The following is a 20,151-nucleotide window of genomic DNA, read 5'->3' as shown; positions in this document are numbered from 1 at the left end:
TCTCTCCCTCTTTCTTCCTCCCTTCCCCTTCCTCTAAAAATAAATAAATAAAACCTATAAATAAAGAAAAGAATTAAAAAATACATACTTATAAAACTGTTAAAAAGCATAAGAGAAAAAATTCATTAAAACTATATATTGTATTTTCATTCATATCTTAGGACCCTAATATCTAATCATGTTCAAAACTATCAATTCAAGTTATTATTTGAGGTAAAGTTCATAAGATTAAAAAATACCTTAATAAATGGACTTGAAAACAATGAAGTAATCACTTTTCTAAGAAAAACCTTCCACAAATTTAAACACAATTAACTGTATACAAACAAAAAAAATGTATTGAATTAATACCTACTACATCTGAATTAAAACAAAAAAATTTGAAGTGCAGAGTTCTTAGCTTGGGAGGGACAAATATTCAAACCCCATCAAAATCAACTATTAGTTAATGCTAATAGTTACAAACATTAAACATAAGTGAAATATTTAAAGTATATCACCATTCTCACACCATTTATGATGACATAATTGGGAAAAATGGAGGATTCCTTCTGTATTGTCCATTGTAGAAATGGCCAACTTGCTATCAAGAGTGGCTAAGTTTCCTCGGTAAAAAAACTTACATTGCCTGGCTGGTGTAGCTCAGTGGACTGAATGTGGGCCTGTGAACTAAACAACTGCAGTTCGATTCCCAGTCAGGGCACACGCCTGGGTTGCAGGCCAGTTCCCAGCAGGGGACGCATGAGAAGCAACCATACATTGATATTTCTCTCCCTCTCTCCTTCCTTTCCCATCTAAAGATAAATAAATAAAATCTTTAAAAAAAAACTTACATTGGACCTTCCAATAATAAACAAGGTTATTTAAGAAACTAAGTAGTATGTATATGTGTATAATTTTTAAGAATTTATTATACAAAGTTTCAATGCTGTGTTTTTAAATAACTGAAGTATATTCAATAGCTGTAGCAAACTTCTGAGAAAGGAAAACAAGGATAATAGAAAAAGGAAATTAAGCTCTGTCTGAGCAGGCTGATAGTGTAACATGCAGTGTAGCATGCAAAGCCAGTAAAGTGTTTTGTTGATCCTGGAGGATAATCACCATTACTATAATTGAAAAAGTAGGTGACAGAAATGCAAAATAGTGTTAATAATACATGAATAAGATTCAAAAGACAGCTAAATAATATTTAGTTTTCTGCATAGTTTATAGTTCTGAATAGTTTAGTTTTCAAGATAAAAAATCTATAAATAAATCCAGTATAAATGTGAAAATGCAGTATATGACAAAGGTACTAATCACAAATAACAAATTATTTAAGAAATTTTACTGTTACAACTGACTGTGGATTGAGAAGAAAACAAATTGGATCCTATCACATTCCAAATACAAAAATGAATTTGAGTTGAATTAAAAGTAATCTGAAATATCTAGGCCACTACATGATACAATCTAGGGATAGGTAAGACTTTTTGAGCTAAGCAAGAAACCCAAAACCTATGAAGGAAATCATAGACACATTTTACTATATGAATGTATCTATGGTAAGCAATATTAATTGGCAAGTCAGCAGACAGATGATAGAGTTGAAAAACTGTGAAGACAGGAATGGTAATATCTATTACAAATTGAAAAGAAAGGGTAATTGGCCCTGGCCAAGGTAGCTCAGTTAGGTAGAGCATCGCCTAGATACACCAAGGTTGTGGGTTCAATCTCCAGTCAGAGCACATACAAGAAGCAACCAGTGAATGCACAAATAAGTAGAACAAATCAATGTCTCCCTGATGCCAGCAGGGTAGGTGTGTTGTGGCTGTGATGAACAAATTCACACGGACTACAGAAGTCCTGTGGAGAAACGGAACAGCACGGCTGCTCTCTAAGTGAGAGAGGGCACCCCAACCCCTGCCTGGACAGCCTTTTATTGCTTTTCTGGGTACATTACAACGAGGATGGTCCTCATTTACTATGCACAGATTCACTTTAGTGATTACCTTTTATAAATAACAAAGGAGGGGATGTTGCTAATTACTACAAAGAAAAGGATGTTTGCAAATGTAAGGGGAAAAGTGGTTGAACTGGTTACACTTATACTTGGGAGGTTTAGCACCGATTTATGGAAGTTACTTTAAAGATAGGCAGTAAACATTTGCTACCTCGATTCAGGGTATGGGAGTTTTAGCAAAAAGCAAGCCTCAAAGCAGCCTCGGTACAATGCAGGCCTGATTCCCCACGGGAAAATTGATCCATGGGCCAGGTTCCTGTGTGCCAACTCACTCCCACCAGTTCTCCAAGTTAGGAGCTGGACTATAATTGCCACTGCCACATGGACTGGTTCCCTATATCTTCCCCCACCCCACTTCCTCTCTCTCTCTCTCTCTCAAATCAATTTTAAAAAAGAAAAAGGAAAGGATAATCAACCAATATATAGGTAAATAGGCATTTAAAAAGGTACTTTCAATTGAAAAAAATATGAATATTCATGTTAAAATTTGATGCTATTTTATTAAATGGTAAAAAAATCCTACATATATAAGAATTTCTATGTGTGCATGTGTGTTATAACTATTCTTTTAAGAATGTGACTTCCAGCCAAGATGGAGGCGTAGGTGGAAACACTGTACCTCTTTGCACAACCAACTTTATGAACAACAAATATTTTAAACCAAAATATAGAACGCAACCAAAACAGAGAGAAAATTAAATTGAACCTAAGTCTGACAACAAACCATTCATCCAGACTGGTAAGAGGGGCGGAGTCAGTGGCTGGCAGAGCAGGGTCACGCAGGAAAAAGCAGCCGGACCAACCCAGGCATGCAGGTGGCAGTAGGCAGATCCCAGGTGCGGAGTGGCAACGGGTGGACCCAGTGAGGGCACAAGGCGGCAGGCTGACCGTGGTCACACATTCGCACAGATAAACCAGGCAAAGGAGTGAGCAGTGAGACAGACCACGCAACCCAGGGCCCCAACGTCGGGAAATAAAGCCTAAAAGCACCAATTGGAAAAACTTTCAGGAGTTGAGGTGCCGGGAGAGGCTTCCAAACTCACAGAGAGTTCGTTGGAGACACCCACAGGGTTATGGAAGGTGCACAAGCCCACACATCTGGGAACCAGCACCAGAAGGGCCCAATTTGCTTGTGGGAAGCAACAGAGGAGACTGAAATCTAAGCGTGGGCAGAAAAAAATGCCATTGCCCCTCTCTGACCCCACCCCCACATACAGCATCACAACCTGGAGACTGGGTTGCCCTGCCTTGGTGAACACCTAAGGCTCCGCCCTTCATACTTAACAAGCGCAAACAGACCAAAACATTATGGCTCAAGAAGAATAGCTCAAACCCCCAGAGCCAATCCTTCTAAGCGACCAAGAGATAGCCAACCTACCTGATGCACAGTTCAAAACACTGGTGATCAGGATGTTCACAGAATTGGTTTATTTTAGTCACAAATCAGAGGAACATATGAAGGTTAAACTAATTGAAATGAAGGAAATGCACAGGAAAACAATAGTGATGGAAAGGAAACTGGGACTCAAATCAAGGGAGTGGACCAGAAAGAAGAAAAAAATGACCAAACACAAAAGAATGAAGAAACAAGAATTCAAAAAAATGAGGAGAGGCTTAGGAACCTCCAGGACATCTTTAAACGCTCTAACATCTGAATTATAGGGGTACCAGAAGGATAAGAGGAAGAGCAACAAGTAGAAAACTTATTTGAACAAATAATAAAGGAGAACTTCCCCAATCTGGCAAAGGAAATAGACTTCCAGGAAATCCAGGAAGCACAGAGAGTCCCAAAGAAGTTGGACCCAAGAAGGAACACACCAAGGCACATCATAATTACATTACCCAAGATTACAATGAAGGAGAGAATCCTAGAAGCAGCAAGAGATATGGGGACAGTCACCTACAAAGGATTTCCCATCAGACTGTCAGCTGATTTCTCAAAAGTGACCTTCCAGGCAAGAAGGGGATGGAAAGAAGTATTCCAAGTCATGAAATCCAAAGACCTACATCCAAGATTGCTCTATCCAGCAAAGCTTTGGTTTAGAATGGAAAAGCAGATAAAGTGCTTCTCAGAGAAGGTCAAGTTCAAGGAGTTCATCATCACCAAGCCCTTATTATATGAAATGTTAAAGGGACTTATCTACGAAAAAGAAGATAAAAAATATGAACAGAGAAAGGACAGCAAACTCACAGTTATTAACAACCACACCTAAAACAAAAGCAAACTAAGAGGACAGCTAGATCGGGAGCAGAACCATAGAAAGGAAGATCACATGGATGGTTAGCAACAGGGGAGTGGGAGGAGGAGAAGGGGGGAGAAGGTACAGAGAATAAGTAGCATAGATGGTAGGTAGAAAATAGACAGGGGGAGGGCAAGAATAGTATGGGAATTATAGAATCTAAAGAACTTGTAACACATGAACATGAACTAAAGGGGGGGAATGGGGGAGTGGGAATGCAGGAGGGATGGGTATGCAGGGTGGAGGGGAATGAAGGGGGGTAAATGGGACAACCGTATGGCATAATCAATAAAGCATATATTTAAAAAAAGAATGTATGAAGAAAAAAATGAAGAAAAAATGTATCAAAAATGAAGAAAAGAAAGCAGTAGGGTGCTCACTAACTTTGCAAGAATGTTGTGGAGTAATAAATAAAGATGGGAGACCCAAATTAATAAATGAAAAAGAGTAGGAGGGGATAAAGCCAAAAAAAGTGATAGGACTAGTGTGTATGATATAATCAACATATACATTGTTATAAAATTGTACACATGTGGACATGAACTTTTTTAAAAGATTTTATTTTTATTTTTAGAGAGAGAGAGGAGGAGAGAGAAGGAGAAGGAAAGGGAGAGAAACATCTATGTGTGAGAGAAACATCGATTGGCCGCCCAGTGTACACCCCCAGATGGGGACCGTTTTGCAACCCAAGCGTGTGCCCTGACAGGAATCAAACTGGTGACCTTCCAGTTTGCAGGGTGATGACCAATCTTCTAAGCCTCCAAGTCAGGACTGAACATGAAAAATATTTAAGATAAAAATAGGGATGCAATCAAACTTGCCAAAAGAAACAGCCAAAAAATTTATCAGTATTTGGATGCTCTTCTGTTTCCAGTCTGAAGTGACTGTGGAGGCCACGCATAGTCCTTGATTATTATCATTCTGAAGTGTATATGAATTTGCATGACTATATTAAAAGAACAGGGGTCAGTTCAATCTGGTTTTACAGATTACTCTGGTGGCCAGTAAACTTTCTGTAATGAACCAAATAATAAATATGTTAGGCTTTTTGGGCCCATATTGTGATATCACGACTACGCAACCCCACAGTTGTAAGGTGAAACCACTCACAGACTTTGATGGTTTATTTTGTGTTAACATGGTGAGTCTAGAGTATCAAGTTATTTAATCAAACACTAATTTAGGCACTGCAATGAGGAGAGTTGGTAAATGGTAAATGGTAAATGGTCAATGGTAAATGGTAAATGTGGTTTATATTTATAATGTGTTGACTTTAAAATTACCCTTGAAAATATGATGAACCTCATCCAATCAGCCTTGAAAACAACAAAAACAGCTTTCCTAGATAAGAAATTCTGCCTCGTGACTGCAACATCAACTCCTTTCTGAGTTTCCAGCCTTCAGATCTGACCTACATTATTTCAAACATGACAGTCCCCATAACCCTGTGAGCCAATTCTCTAGATAGCTAGAGACACTAACTAGATTAGATAGTTAGTTAGGCAGGTAGACAGACAGATAGATAGAGAGATATTGTATACTATTGGCTTAGTTTCTTTCTAGAACCTGTGCATAGATGATATATAAACTAATGTGACTAGCTGTGTTCTGATAAAGCTATTTACAGTAACAGTTGGTGGGTCAGATTTGGCCTATGTGCCATAATTTTCAAACCCTTAGTATCAACAATAATAAAATATAGTTGCTTTTATGAAACACTCTCTGTGTGTCAGGCAGTGCGAAAGGTGCTTCACATACATATGGATTCAGGCTGATCCATTAATTGGGAATTATTCCTGATGGGGGCAGATATTCTGGAGCAGTTATGTAAGCTGGAATGACCTTCCTAGAACCAGGGATTTACAGACCACAAGCTTAAGTGTAAGAAGTTTCTCAGAGAGGATTTCGTGATAGTATGCTCTTTACTTGTATTATGTGATCTGTTGGCTTTGGGAATTGAACATTTTGCTGCTAATTAAGCAGAATTCAAGCAACAGAATGCCTTAAATATTCACCTTTTAAATGTGGTACTTTTCAAGTAAATTTGATAATGGAAAATTAAAATTCACTAAATCAGGGGTTTAATGATTATTTACATCAAAGAGATTCTTTACAACAAAGATTTAAATCTTCTAAGAAGATTTAATAATACTTCTTAGAAGAAAGAGTCCTCTATAGACTATTGTTAAGTAATAATAAATACTACACATTTAAAGTTACCTACAACTAAATACTTGATCCTCAAGTTGGATGATGCCATAAGGTTTCCTTTTTCCAGGGATGAATGAGATTCCCATTTGAGAATAAACTGGCATCCTTTGTTTTCAACTGAAAGACTGCCTGTAAACACTCTCATCTCATTACTAGTATTACCTCCTAGTCCTCAAGTTTAATAGCCTACATTCAAAAAAGATTTGAGTTACAAAAAGCAAATATAACCACACCTTTTCAAGATCACACCACTATACAAAGTAGAGGATGTTTATAAGACTGCCCTTAGCTCAGTGGATTGAGCACAGGCCTGTGAACAAAGGGATCGAGGTTCGATTCCCAGTCAGGGCACATGCCTGGGTTGCGGGCCAGTTCCCAGCAGGAGACGCACGAGAGGCAACCATACATTGATATTTCTCTCCTTCTCTCCTTCCCTTCCCCTCTAAAGATAAATTAATAAAATCTTAAAAAAAAAAAAGACTGCCCTTGCCATAGAGAGGATTCTTAGGTTAGGATGAGGTATGATAGAAAGTGGGGAAAACAGGAAATTTGAAATTTAATATAAAAAAGAGAACTTTAACAGATAGCTGAAGAAATAAATAGTTTTATATAAAAGTAAAGGGCTGTAATGACCATGAACAAATGATAAATTTATAAAGTAGAAATGGAATAAATACATAGTAATAAGACCCTAATTTAGAGAAGAAGCCAAGTTAAAAGGTAAACTAATGTGAGCATGTGGGTAAGTGGTAAACAAACATTTACTTACCAAAAGGTGTCTTAAAGAGAAAGTCAGCAAAGGAAGGCCCGGTAAGGAAACGCTATATAAAAAAAGGCAACCATGGAATCTGAGTTGGTCAAAACAGTTCTAATTTCAAATATTTTGCCTGTCAAATCATTTTGTTCTGATTTTTAGTTCAGAAAATATAGTCACTAGCATACCTATTTATATACAGAATTCCCATAAAATTATTTTTAACATAGGAAAACCTGAGTTATTTATTGATAATGATAATTTCCTGGAAATTCAAATCAGAGAAAGTACATAAAAAATAACAACTAAGCATTCTTAAAGAATAAAACATACTTATCAGTGGTCTTTATCTATTTACTAGTATCAGTAAGAATCTAGAGTCTGAAAAGGGTGTTTACCTTAGAAAATTGGTGCCACACTCACCTCTGGTAACTTCAATGTTGGATGGGGATAAAGCCATAATCTGCCAAAATCTGAATCATCCTTGCCAGGTTTGGGGGTTCTGCAGAGAAGTTACTGATACCAGATTTGACTGCCATAGCTCAGGAAAACAGTGCAGTCATTCCTCTTAGCATATAATATACCTGAGAGGAAGTTTAAAAAATCTATGTAATATCTAATCCGAGAAAGACAGTATTCGCCGTGGTTTTGATATTGAATGTAAGAGCTAACAATCATCAAATGCTTACTGTTTCAGGAACCGATGCATTATCTCTAATCCTTTTGAGAACCTTATGGGGTATCAGTATTGTTATTAGACCCAATTTTACAGGAAACCCAGGCTTAGCAAGGTTAAGAACTTGCTTAAGATAATAAAGGTAGTAAGAGGCAAGGCTGGAATGTGAATCCACAGAGTCTGGTGTTTCTGGGTGTGTATATCCATAACCACAAAACTACAGGTACACTCAGTTTGGGGAAAAAAGTCAATTTTCTAAAAAGGGCAAAATGATTTCCTCAAAAGTAAACCCTGTTTCCTTTATCCTATACCACATGCTTAATCTTCAACTCACATCCTAAAAAGTTAGACTGGCATTTATGTGCCAACTTTAAATAATAATTCAACTTTAAATTTTTAACCTTTGTAATATTTTACAATATACAATAGTGAAGCATGGATAGTCTTAGCCTCCAAGACAGAGAAAAATGGGGATGACAGTACTAGTGCATTCTCTACCTGTGAAAAGACAAAGAAATACATATAAACCTCACACTTCATTTATCGGAATTATTTGGATTCAATGACTTACTTAAAACAACCTAATGACATAGGTCACTTTAAAAATCAAGTGTTGTCAGTATATCTATAAGTTTCAATACGTTTAGTGGCAAAGAACTTTTGTTTGATAAATTACTCAAAGCCTGCCCTGGCTGGTGTGGCTCAATGGATTGAGCACCTGTTTCTGAACCAAAGGGTCGCTGGTTCCATTTCCAGTCATGGCACATGCCTGGGTTGCAGGCGAGGTCCCTGGATAGGGGCGTGGGGACGTGTGAGAGCCAAGAAGCCCATGTACTTCTCATACACATCCATGTTTCTCTCCCTCCCTTTCCATCTCTCTAAAATAAATAAATAAAATCTTTAAAAAATCATTCAAAACCCATGTATCACCTAAATCCACGATATTATCAAGTGCACATAAATTGTGGCTTCTCCTTTAACTTACTTCCTTTGTATTACTATTCATTTGCATCTTAGTTTACTACTTAGTTATTCTAAGTTTCGTCTAATCTCATCCGACGATTAAAAAAATTCATGGGACCATTTGCCTGACAATTTTTCTTCCTCTTTCTAAATGGATGAAATTTTTACTGCAGTCTGTCACTACACTATCAAATATTAGTATCACGATGTAGGGAAACACTAACTGAAAAAGTACACCACCACCAAAACTGAATTAACGAAAAACCCATATAGTCCGGATCTGCTCCCACCCCAAAAAGGGGAGGGGTCCCAGACATTAAAAACGGAGGGCAGGGAGTGGGGAGATTGGGAGGTCGGAAAAGGCTGTGCTTGATTCAAGTCGGTGCTAAACATTCCCTGCACCACTAACCAAGAGCAAAAAAGAAAGAAAGAAAAAAAAAGGCTTGACCTGCCGGTTTACAGGAGGTGGTAAAAACCTATGGCCAAGACTTGAGTACCGGAGAGCCGCAGGGCTGGATCACAGCCCCTCGCCGCCTAGGCAAAGGGGGGCAACCAGGGCTGGGCCTACAGCGCCTGGCTCCAGATGCCCCCACATTCGCTGGCCCAGCCGCCGCCAGCCCTTCGGACAACCAGACGCGGCCGCTTACCAGTGGCGTCTCGCTGCCTCCTCCGGGGCAGCCCTTCAACGGTTGCCGCAGTCAGAGCACCACCCTGCGGTGGGGTAGACGAGTCTGCCGGTAGCTCTCAGATCCCCACAGCGCCGCCACTCTCGCGAGATGCCGGCGAAGTCCGAGACCTCGGAGGAGGAGGAGAAGGGAGGGGCATTTAACGGTGGCAGCTAGTTCTGTGCCGGATCTGGGAGAGGGGCGGGCGCCATTGTCCTTCGCAGCTGACTCCTGTCCCTCCGAGTCCTAGAGTTCCAAGGAGGAAGGTGGGGTCGTTATCGAAACACACCCTGTTCAGTGCCAGCGCCGGAGTGGAGGTAATAAGCTGCGGAGCTCGGGCTTCTTCTAGGGGAGGTGGTTCTAGCTGAGGCCGCGGGTGGGGGAGGGGAGAGAACGAAGAGCAGGCCTGGGGACCTGGAGGTCGCTTCCTCCTAAGCCGGATGGGGAGCTTGATTCGTGACCGCGAGTACGGAGGGATTCCGGTTGCAGGCCTCCTTTGCCGGTGGCCTTCTGTTGGGAGTTTATACCGGGTTGAGGGGGGCAGGTTTGTAGTCTTTAGACGCCTGGTGGGTGAGGGCTAGGGGCTTTCGCTGTAGGCAGCGGCCTTTTCTTTTGGGGTACGCGGCCAATTCATTTGGGGTACGCAGGGTCCCGCCAGCCGCGGTGGACCGGTCACGAGGGTGGTACTACATTTACACGGTGTTGAAGGCGGGGAGGCTTGGGGCTCTGCCCACGCAGCCTCGTGTTGAAGGGGCTTTCTCAGCCCCCAGGTGCGGTGAGTCATTAGGTTGCTCAATGATCATTCCTGTTCTTGAATATCGTGATTCTTGGGGAGTATTTTTTGTTTTCTGGTAAATTATGTGTGTTTCAAATCGAAATAGGTGATGATATGCATAAAAAGCAGACCTGTTGATGTAAGAAGTAAAAATACGGAAGCCACCAGTAGTGGAACACTCCCTCATTTTGATGAAACTGCGTAGTGAAGACTTGAGAACGTGTACTCGCACACTCACACACAAACACAGTACTACAATTGGTAGTTTTTTCCTATATACAGAAGTAGGTAATATATATGGAAAATCTCTGTTTTGGTAATAAATTCATCAATAGAGTCCTTTGGCACTTTTAAAAGTAAATGTGCCAAGTGATATTAAATTTGGCAAAAAAAATTTTCGACTTTTGTAGGACTTTTTAGGTAGTTTTCTTTGTTTATTAATCTCCCATTTCCTATTTTCATCCATCCACTTCTGTACAGAACTAAAAAGTATGGTTAAAGATTAATTATTGACTTAAAAGTCAAAAACAGTATACTGTTTAAGGCAGACATATAGTGGAGGTTTTTTAATGACCTGGGGTCATTACAGCTCCTCAGCTGTAATGGTATATGAAACAGCAGTGGTATATGAGCCTTTAGAGTCGGAAGAAATGGATTTGAGTCTTGAATTTTGCCATAAATTGTTTAATCTCTTCATTTTCCTTAGAAATACAGCAGTTAAGTCCTAGACCAGCGGTGAGGATTAAGTTAGATGGGGCAGTGTATAGCTATAGCAGTCAACATAATACATGTAGAGTAAAGTTTAAATGAATACAAACAATTTGAATTGGTATCTTAAGTCCAATTGATTATATTAATGAATTCTTGTCTGAATAACCTTGAAATTTTATCCCGCCTGTAGGGTCCCCCACAGATTGCTGGCAGCTTCACACAATATATGTTTATGTAAGTTCTCTACCACGAATGTGTGCAATTCATACTTAAGTACAAGCGATTTCTCTTCCTTCCACATTAGCAAGAGAGCTTATTTTTCAAGCTAAAGGACAAAAATGCCCCCATATAGAGTGCACGTATGTTTTACTTGAAGTCATCATGTAATAAAATTGAATGTAAAAAGTCATCCATGGCACTCATGCAGCCGATTTTTAATCCTGTATTCACTTCACAAAAGTTCTTTAACTGGTGTGTATTCAAGAGTTACTCACATTTTACTGTTATATTTTAGGGAAAGTAGTTGTAATAGTGCAAATGATGTTTTACATTATTTCATAATTTGTTATTTGTTGTATCCTGGCTTCTAGATTAGGGCTTCACATTTCAAAAATGAGCTTGACACACCATCTGCCTTACACAACTCACAGTTTAGTCATCTGACAAAGGTATAAAGAACTACTACTATCTTAGTGTAAGGACACAGTAGTACCTTGGGAGCACCGAGCAGGTGTGTTTAATCTTGGGGAAAATTGGACAGGTATTGCTTTAACTAAGGTGGCAAGGATGACTTAAGAGGTTGATAAGGAAATTATAAAGTCTTAGTATCTTGATTTGTTTCCTTTGTGGAATGACAGTTTGTTCCCAATAGCTGAAACATATTGAGTGGAAAGTTAGAGCAGGACATGAAAGACCTTATGTAGTGTTTTACAAAGTTAGTGCTCTGTACTGTTGGACATGGAGAGCTATAGCATCTCTAAACCAAGTAAAAACGGTTTTATCAAACTGTTGATACATACTGGCTGATACATCTGTTACTATGGATAACTGTCAGTGCTAATAATAAACAGTGGGAAATGCTTAGGCCTCCATCAAACCTCATTTTTATGTTTGAAAGTTTTTAATTTTAATCCTCACCAGAGGATTTGTCTACCAATTTTTGAGAGGGAGAAAGAGAGAGAAACATTGAAACATCAAAACATCATCGTTTGGCCAACTCCTGAATGCACCCGACCAAGGAAGGACCAAACCAGCAACTTAGGCATGTGCCCAAGCAGGAATTGAACCCACAATCTTCTGGTGGAGGGGAGGATTCGCTTGCCAACTGAGGTACCAGGCCAGGGCCAAGCCTCATTTTTTACCAACAAATTAAACTTAAGAACTAAGGAATCTAAGTAACAGAATCAACAACTGATCACATTAAGATGATTACAATTTAAAATGAGTAAGATTTTGAGTTATTCCTCTAAGACCTACTTGAATGCAATTTACTACAGCAGAATTTTATTAAAATGAAGTAGTTTCTCTTCTCACAAGTCATTATTTTATCCCCCAAATTCTATGTTTAATACAATTGCTAATCGTAAGATAAACCCAAGAGTGAGGGGATAAAATTATAATTTGAGAGTTGGCTGGGGTTTAATTTTCATTGACCTTAATTTTTAACTTCTCTAGTCTGAACTCATGGTCAGAGCTGGTTTTTCTTGCTCTCTTTCTCTGTGGCTCTACCGGTTTGACTAGGTAAGTTGAACACCTGGTTTTAAAATCACTACTGGCCTACATTACATATACCCACTGTTGTCATCAGGTTTAGAAGAGGGCAAATTTTTAACCTTAAAAGCTAATTCTAATCTTTCCATTATGATTATTATACTTGAGTGTAATATATTTCTTACTTTTCCAGAAAAATCCCTAAAATTGTTTCCACTTACAGAATGAAGGAACCTTAAGACTTAGGGTTTTTAAATACACTTAAAAAAAGAGAACAGATTATCTCATAAAGTACTGGAGAATAGACTTAACATCATATTCATATTTTCTCATGGAGATAAACTTTTATCTGTTTTTTTAAGATGCGTATATCTTTGTGTCTTATTTGTCAGCTAAAAAAAAAACCTTTAAAAAACTCAGAAGACAGTGCTTCACATGACCACCCATACCTTCCATATCTCCATGTTCACTTAGGATCAATAGAATAACTAGGATTTCTTACTGAGAAAAAATTTCCACCCAGAGGCAGATTTTTTTAAACAAAAGAATGTACCAAGTAGAAACACTAGGATCAATAGAATAACTAGGATTTCTTACTGAGAAAAAATTTCCACCCAGAAGCAGATTTTTTTAAACAAAAGAATGTACCAAGTAGAAGTAAATAATGGAATTGTATCTGTGTTTGTACTTTGTACCAAAGTGATTGGCAATCACGATACATAAGTATTTTTGAAATAGCTCTGACATTCATGACATGAATTTATTGTATAGTAATGTTGTACTTCTGGTAATTCAGCCACTGCAACTCAGCTGATATTTAAGACATTCTAAGGTACACCCTGAAATAGAATCAGATTTTTCTTAGAAACTGATGTCATAAAAGGAAAGTGAAAAGTTAGGATTAAGTTTTGAAGCTTTATCACTTCATAGCAAACCTCAAAATCTGGTGGATTAAAATTGCTGTTCACTTTTTTTTTTTACAGTTTTGTGTGCCTGTTGGGTGATTATACTGGTTTTGCCTGGGTTCACTCATGTACCATCATTCAGCTGGAGGATTTCGAAGGCTGGAAGGTTCAAGATGGCATCACTGACATGACTGGCAGTTGGTGTTGCTTAGTATTTAGATTTTGTACCATGTGGTCTTTTATGATTTGGCCTTCTCAAGACAGCAACCCAAGAGGGCAAAGTAGAAGCTGTTAGACTTCTTACAGCTTGGAAAAATCATATGATGTCCAAGTTTTGGGGGTTTTTTTAGTTTTTTTTTTTTTTGTAATGCTCATTCAGGGATATGTTTTTATTGATTTTTAGAGGGAGAGGAGGAAGAGGGGTTGGGGAGAGAGAGAAACATTGGCTGCCTCCCACAAGCGTCCCAGCCGGGGGGTTGAACCTGCAACCTAGGTGCCCTTACCTGAAATCATACCCAACAACCTTTTGGTGTTTGAGATGACGCTCCAACCAATTGAGCCACCTGGCCAGGGCAGTGCTACACATTCCTTCAGTCAGAGTAAGTCTCGAAAAAGGATCCTCCACTGAAGGGGTGAGGAATTAAGATTTTATCTCTTCTTGGGCTGACCAGGAGCATCACAATATGAAGGGAGTGTACTTACAACATTTTAAGAACAGGCATCCTTAACAATGTTGTGATGGGGATTTGCTTTAAAATAGAGGGTGGTAAAATAAACAAGATAGGTTAATTGTTGATTGGTACATGGGGGTTCATTATTGTCTCTACTTTTATGTATGTATGAAATTTTTATCTTCCACTTAGTATTTACTAGAACAGTACTTTATTGTTTAGTATTTATTATTTCCTTTGTGGAATGTAAATAGTAAGGACTGTTTACACGCAGTACAGAAATGTAGAAAGGGAATTACTCTTAGTTCTTTATAGATTTTATTGTAATATAAGTTGTAAAAAAGTCTTTTTCATTTGCAAATAACTATTTCCCTTATTTATCAAAGTAAGATTAAGTACATTAAAGAAATTTGGGAAAACTAAGTATAAAGAAGAAATCAAACCCACCCAGAGACACAGTAACATGTTAATAATGGCTATTTTCAAATTTCTATGCATCTGCTTATATAAGTAAGGTCTGTAAGCTTCTTTACTATGTAGTGACTGTCTTCCTGTAAATAAATCTGAATGACTTTACAAAGTCTTTTTCTTTACTATATGTTAAAGTAAAAATTAAATAATGAAAGAGCCATTGGAATGTCTGCTAAGGTGTTTACATGGAAATCTTTTAACACTGGTGGTATTACTTAATAACAGCTAGTGTTTGCTAAATACATACTGTGTGCCAGCAAAGTTCATATTACCTGTGAGGTTGGTACTATTATTATGCTCCTTTTATGGGTGAAGAAATTAAGCACTATAGAGATGAAACCTAGAGTCATACCAAGTAAAGGACAGACTTCAAAGCTTGGACTCATAACTATCATATTTCTACAAATAGTTAGAAATTAGCTTATGTTCTAAAAATTGGGCAGAGCTGAATTTATTTTGCCTAGCCTCAGTTTCCTATTTTGGAAAAATTGCCTTTATAAGTGCATATATTTTCAATAAAGGAAAAGAGTTAGGTGTGGGCTGTAATATTTGGAAATTATGGATATATATGGATAGGGCCAGGGTTCTTTCGATAGTCCAGTTATTTTATTTATGATTGCTATGTGACTCTTGACAGATCCTGAACAAGACTGTTACTATAGTAACAGAACACAGCAATCTAGAGTGATGGGAGAGGATACATACATACTATTTGAGAGGTACCTTTTTTTTAAGATTTTTATTTTTATTAAGATTTCATTTACTTTTTTTTTTAGAGAGAAAAAGAAAGGGAGAGAAATGTCATTGTGTGGTTGTTTTTTGTGTGCTGCCTACTGGGGACCTGGCCTGTAACCCAGGCATGTGCCCTGACTGGGAATAGAACTGGTGACCCTGTGGTTCGCAGGCCAGCACTCAATCCACTGAATACCACCAGCCAGTGCTGAGAGGTACCTTTTTAAGCAGAGTGAACAAAAAACGTTTGAGCATTGCACTCACTGATCTTCAGATCTTCAGCATTAATAGCTTTTCAAATTTAGTGAACTGAAAGTCCAAACCCTACTTGATAGACAGCTTGTGGTGCTCAAAGAAAGCTTTACTCTTTGGTTCACAGGCCAGCACTCAATCCACTGGCCACACCAACCAGGGCAGAAAGCTTTATTCTTAATTAGAGTAGTAAGTAGACCTCTTCAGCTCCTATATATTGCCTGAAGTTTTTCAGTTTACTTTTTCATAGTGCCCCAAATTCTACTAATTATGTAATCAGTGGAGGGGAGTGGCACTAAGACTGACTAGAAGGTACAGTACAAGCACAAGGCACTAAGGTATATGTGTATGTGAAAAAGTAAATCGGTGTAGATGATTGAAAATATATTGTCATCCCAGACTGTTCTATGTTTTCAAAACTATTTTCAGCACACTTCTAGACCTCTTTTGAGCCCTTCAGACTCCTCATTCTTTAAAAACCAACTCATCTTGGTGTATTTCTTTGGCCTCCACTACATAGACATATATATATTTGTCCATCAGTGCTCTGAATAATTCCTCCCTCCTCACCATTCTTTTCTACTTGAGATGTATTAAATCTGCCTTCTATCCATTTATTTTGGGCCCTTGCTAATTTGTCTTGGAGCCACTATGTCTATTCCTAATACTTGTCTTTAATACTGATTTACTTTGAGTTTGTTTGTTTGATTGATTTTAACTGATGTTGCTTCAAAATCTTTAGTAGCTTCTAAGCCTATATAGGTAAATCAGTAGTTTTTCTCCATGGTTCTACAAGGACAGTGTAATTAATTACTGAGTTTCAGTGTTGCAAGAAATGCAGGAAGCTGTATATGCGTCTATACTATTGAGGGTTGGCAATACTAGGTAAAGTTTTGCTAAGACTACTGGTAGTTTCATTTTTGCAAACTAATAATCAGGAACATAATTAAGTAGAAAAACAACTTGCAAAGTACAATGGTCAAAAGCTTCAAAACCATTGCCTTATTAAAGCACCAACTCCTGAGCAGGGAATATAAGATTGCCTTTATAGTCTGGATATAATCTACTTTTATTTATTTTCTCAGAGTCCTTTCTATTCCTCTTCCCTCTTTCATGTCTTCAATTTCATTCCTCATACTTACATTCTTCACATGCTTTAGTATTTTTATGCCTTCCTCTTTTTTCTGATTTCATTCTTCAAAGGTCAACTCATATATTACCTCCTCTGAAGTCTTCTTCATCTGGGACTTTTGGCTGCTCATTCAATACTCCCATAACATTTTCAGATTTTTCTTAAGTATGATTTTTAGCAGTCAGGTATGAGTATCTAATCTGGTGGTTAGTATAATTGCTAATTATTCTAGTTGGTGTTTACTGGGCTTTTGACACTGATCCTTCATCAGTTTTGGAAATTTTTAGCCAATATCTTAATTTTTTTTCTCTGCCCTAGTTCTTTCCTCCTATAACTCCAATTAAATGTACGAAAGACTTTATGACTTTTCCCTCTGTGTGTCTTTAAATCCAGTCCTGTATTTACTATCATGTGTTTTTCCATGCTTGATTCTGGATAATTGGTTTCTAGCTTATTTCTCAGTTCTCTAGTTTTTCCAATTTTGCCTTGTTTCCTGTTAAAATCATCAGTTTCCCACTTTGCTAACATTGGGGTTATCTCTTCTTCTGGTTTCATTGATTCTTATCTCTTGACATTCTTGCGTGTTTTATAATTTTTTGTTGAATACCAGACATTATTAATAACACCAGTAGAGACTGTGTAAATTAAAAAAAACAGTAGAGGCTGTTTATTAGTTTTGCCTGAATATAGATGCACTCTACTTCTGTTAGATTGTTAGTGTGGTGGGTCGAATTGGTTTTGTCTGTACTTGAGCTGGATTTGAGCTTTATTAATTTAATTGCTTTTTTTATTCCCTTTTTTTTAAATTTAAATCTCCATAGTGCTCTATTAGTGGACTNTTCTTATCTCTTGACATTCTTGCGTGTTTTATAATTTTTTGTTGAATACCAGACATTATTAATAACACCAGTAGAGACTGTGTAAATTAAAAAAAACAGTAGAGGCTGTTTATTAGTTTTGCCTGAATATAGATGCACTCTACTTCTGTTAGATTGTTAGTGTGGTAGGTCGAATTGGTTTTGTCTGTACTTGAGCTGGATTTGAGCTTTATTAATTTAATTGCTTTTTTATTCCCTTTTTTTAAAATTTAAATCTCCATAGTGCTCTATTAGTGGACTGCCACTGTGTGGTGCTTAATGTGAGGCCCAGAATGCTGGAGTATTTTTTTTTTTTTTCAGTATTTTTTCACTAGCCTCAACTTCCTGTAGTCCCTGCACATCTGTACCACAGAGGGGTCAGGCTGTTCTAAGTTCCTCAGCAGTAGAGTGCAGTTGCTGCTTATTTGGAGCACAGCTCATGGTGTTCTTAGTTCTATGCATCCTCTTCCATTCTTAGGCTCTGTGCCTCATTCTCAAAGATGGGGTTGCCCTAAGATATTTTACCTTCTTCCTGCTTCTTAGAGTCTAGTGTGCAGGCAGATGCCACTGCCCATCTCCCTTCTAACTGATCTCTGCCGTGTATTGGTGGAAAATCTTGGGCAGGCAGGTTTCATAGCCCTTTAGGGCCTAAAGACTGCCTTGTATTAGTGCAGAGTCCTTGCAGAAAGTGGCTTTCCTACCCACTCAGGGTTTGGAGTGTGTATGAGTGTCTTCAGGTTCTCTTTCTCTCAAACATAGGCAGGACCCATGTGGTCATACTGTAGAAAGTGGGACTTCAGATCTGCTGTTTGTCCTCATTCTTTTCTTATGAGCACCCATTGGAGACCTGTGGAAAAGATGTCTTACATTAGGGCTCCCAGAATTTCTAAACTGTCACACTAGCAAACATTTGGCCTTTCTATCAAATTGTATGAAGGGGTTTTTTCAGGTGGTAGTTGGAAATTAGGTGGGGAAGGTAGGTGAGAATTCTGGATGTTGGGCCAGAGAATTTAGAGTTCCTTTCTAAGGTAGTAGAAAACAGTTGAAAGTTTGATTGGGAAATGGTGCCATTACTGGTGGAATAAAATATGAAAGAAGAAAATGTGTAGATTAATGATGACTTCCCTTTGGACAAAGCTTATTAGCATGGCTTTATTATAGACAAACTTTGTTGGTTTACCCAGTGTAGGCCTGATATCCAAGTAAGGCCTTCTTGAAAAACACTATAAAAATAAATTTGAAATTGTCTGTATTCTAGTGTAGGTGGTGAGATAGTTTTTCGGTTGCATTTAGCATATAAGTTTGAGATCTTGATAACTTGCATATAATATCAGACAGAGAATCACTTAGAAAATCTTGTGTGTTGGGTAATGATACAGAATTCCTTAAGGCTTTTTATGTAGATTAAGAGAAAATTTAAGCAAAGATTACTTCCACAGAATATATTTGAATTGTGGTGTTTATAGGAAGAGAAAACTTTTTGGTATAAAGATCCTTTATAGTGTTCAGCAGGCCACCACAGATATGAAGTTGCTTTAAAGAGCTCTTCAAAGAGTTTCCTTAGGAAGCCCAGCAGAATGAAATTATTTATGAAACAAGTAGTCAAAGTTTTTAGTAGCTAGTAAGTCATACATTTATGAGATGGACAGAAAGCACAGATTGTGGAGTTTGGGCCCTGGCCAGATTACTCAATTGGTTGGAATGTTGTCCTGTGCACCAAAAGGTTGCAGGTTGGATCCCTGGGTGGGGTGCATAATGGAGGTAAGAGAGCTGTGTTTCTTTATCTCTGTCTCTCTCTCTCTTTCAATCAATAAGCATATCCTATGGTAAGGATTTCTTTAAAAAAATAAGGAATTGGTATAAATACCTGTTTTCCATTGCTGTTGCTTATGCCAGTCTCTGCTAAAATTCCTCAGTGTGAGGGCACGTATCTAAATAAAAACTAGTAGTTAAATATCAGCTTTATCCAAAAGACTTTATTTCCAAAGTTGGAAAGTTCAGTAAAGTAATGATCTCCAATATTGACCATAAGATTTTTGTGGCTTTGTAGCTGGTTTTTCTGCATTTGAAGCAAGTTCTGGCAAATGGAAAATGAGATCTCTTGCTGCTGTCAGTGCCTCAGCTTAGTCATAGATTTACTGATAAGGAACTTGAGCCAAATTCCAGTTGGACTCCTGATGCTCAGGACTTCACTGAGTCTCAGAGACTCAAAAGAGTGCAAACTGTGTTACAGAACTTTTCATAGCAGTGATGAGTGCTGTATATAAATTGAGTGGCAAGGCATGGCAGACAGGCACATACTTGTTAAAGTCTAATGGGTCACAGTCCTGGTGTGGTGAGTTTTATCTTATCACCAGTTGACTGTCCAACTGCAGAATCAAATCTAAATTTATTTAGGAAACAAATTATATAAAGTGACAGAAG

The 20,151-nt window shown here is 38.0% G+C and overlaps 2 protein-coding genes across 31 annotated transcripts in view; one reads left to right on the top strand and one right to left on the bottom strand.

Moving 5' to 3' along the window:
- The window catches only part of BAZ2B (bromodomain adjacent to zinc finger domain 2B), a 382,453-nt gene extending 372,844 nt beyond the window's left edge, over positions 1-9,609 (bottom strand). For 15 of the 20 annotated variants that reach the window (XM_037044615.1, XM_037044614.1, XM_037044625.1 and 12 more), the window contains exons 1-3: positions 9,494-9,608; positions 7,631-7,791; positions 7,223-7,274 (exon numbers count right to left, since the gene is read on the bottom strand). The gene's annotated coding sequence lies outside the window, so the exon portion shown is untranslated. Of the gene's footprint in view, positions 1-7,222; positions 7,275-7,630; positions 7,792-9,493 lie in introns of all 20 variants that reach the window. The other 5 variants (XM_037044634.1, XM_037044635.1, XM_037044616.1 and 2 more) reach the window with 3 other exon arrangements.
- A 48-nt stretch (positions 9,610-9,657) lies between these two features.
- Positions 9,658-20,151, top strand: part of MARCHF7 (membrane associated ring-CH-type finger 7) — a 46,581-nt gene continuing 36,087 nt past the window's right edge. For 8 of the 11 annotated variants that reach the window (XR_005066200.1, XR_005066199.1, XR_005066201.1 and 5 more), the window contains exons 1-2: positions 13,691-13,809; positions 15,392-15,473. The gene's annotated coding sequence lies outside the window, so the exon portion shown is untranslated. Of the gene's footprint in view, positions 9,829-13,690; positions 13,810-15,391; positions 15,474-20,151 lie in introns of those variants that run through there. The other 3 variants (XM_037044645.1, XM_037044638.1, XM_037044639.1) reach the window with 3 other exon arrangements.

This window comes from Sturnira hondurensis, unplaced genomic scaffold, assembly GCF_014824575.4.
Source record: "Sturnira hondurensis isolate 20B ecotype Veracruz unplaced genomic scaffold, ASM1482457v3 Scaffold0004136, whole genome shotgun sequence".
Classification (NCBI taxonomy): Eukaryota; Metazoa; Chordata; class Mammalia; order Chiroptera; family Phyllostomidae; genus Sturnira; species Sturnira hondurensis.
The sequence above is the reverse complement of the archived record's forward strand: the minus strand, read 5'-3'. Positions and strand labels throughout refer to the sequence as shown.